Source organism: Fragaria vesca, linkage group LG4, assembly GCF_000184155.1.
Source record: "Fragaria vesca subsp. vesca linkage group LG4, FraVesHawaii_1.0, whole genome shotgun sequence".
Taxonomy (NCBI): domain Eukaryota; kingdom Viridiplantae; phylum Streptophyta; class Magnoliopsida; order Rosales; family Rosaceae; genus Fragaria; species Fragaria vesca.
The window spans coordinates 2,387,189-2,388,365 of NC_020494.1; positions in this window are offsets into that span (position 1 = coordinate 2,387,189).

Here is a 1,177-nt window from a genome sequence, read left to right on the forward strand (position 1 = left end):
TGAAATATATTTATAATTCTGCAAATTTAGTTCTCTATAATAGATGGTAATTTGCATGCACTAAGGTTTGCGAATTTGAAATGATTTCAAAGGAAATGAGTATTATTGAAGAATAGTTTTAAACAAAAGTTTTGTCCTCTCATTGAGCTTGTCTCAAATTTTCCAATGTTTTTCTTGGGTCTCTTTGGTTTTCTGTTTTGCCCAACTTTGTACTGCTGAGGTTGGTTCATCATTCACGTCAGAGACATATATCCACCTAATCTTCTGGCATCGTTTGTTACTTTGTGAGATTATTTCTATATTTATTGGAGGAGTTTTTAAATGTCATGAGTTACCTTGAGAGTGTGTGTAAATATGGAGGGGAGATAGTTGATCTATTTAATCTATGTAATTCATTGATGGTTATTGGAAGTTGGCCGGTGGTTACGATGGACAAGAGCTATTGGAGTTAAAAAAAAAAATAAATAAAATAAAAAAATATAGAAGAATATTGATTGATTGATTTACAAGTTTTGAGGTAGTCTATTTTTAGGGTAGGTTATGTCCAATTTTCGATACAGTGATTCTCTTATTTGGGATACATCGGTCCACCTCATATTCCAAGGTGGAATCTGAGAGCGGGTTTGTCATATTCTCTCTAGAGTCAGCCGCCTTGAGATTCGGTGGCAGCCTCCTGCCCGTCATGGGCACTACATGGAGCTCACCTCCGTCTTCCTTTCCTTGTCTTTCATGTCCTATCCTTTTTGTTGCTTCCTTCATTTTGTGTTTTTTTTTTTTAACTAATTTCAGTTTACCCCCATCAACTTTAGGTCGATCATCATGTTAGTCCTTCTTCTTTCAATTTCATCAAAAACACCCCTCAACTTCTAATTTTCATCAACCGCGCATGTCCAAAACTCCAATCTTCATCCAATTCCTCTGTCAAGTGATGACTTGATATCAAGAAAAAAGAAAAAAGGAAAAATAGACAAATTACATTTAATCCCACCAAAATCACTAAGGTTAGGGAGTTGTGATGAGAACGAAGATGTGTATCGATATGGGGGAAAAATGGTCCGAAAGGTAACTTTCAGAATTTGACTTTCTTCTTGATATCAAGTCATCACTTGACAGAGGAATTAGATGGAGATTGGAGGTTTGGACATGCGTGGTTGATGAAAATTAGAAGTTGAGAGGT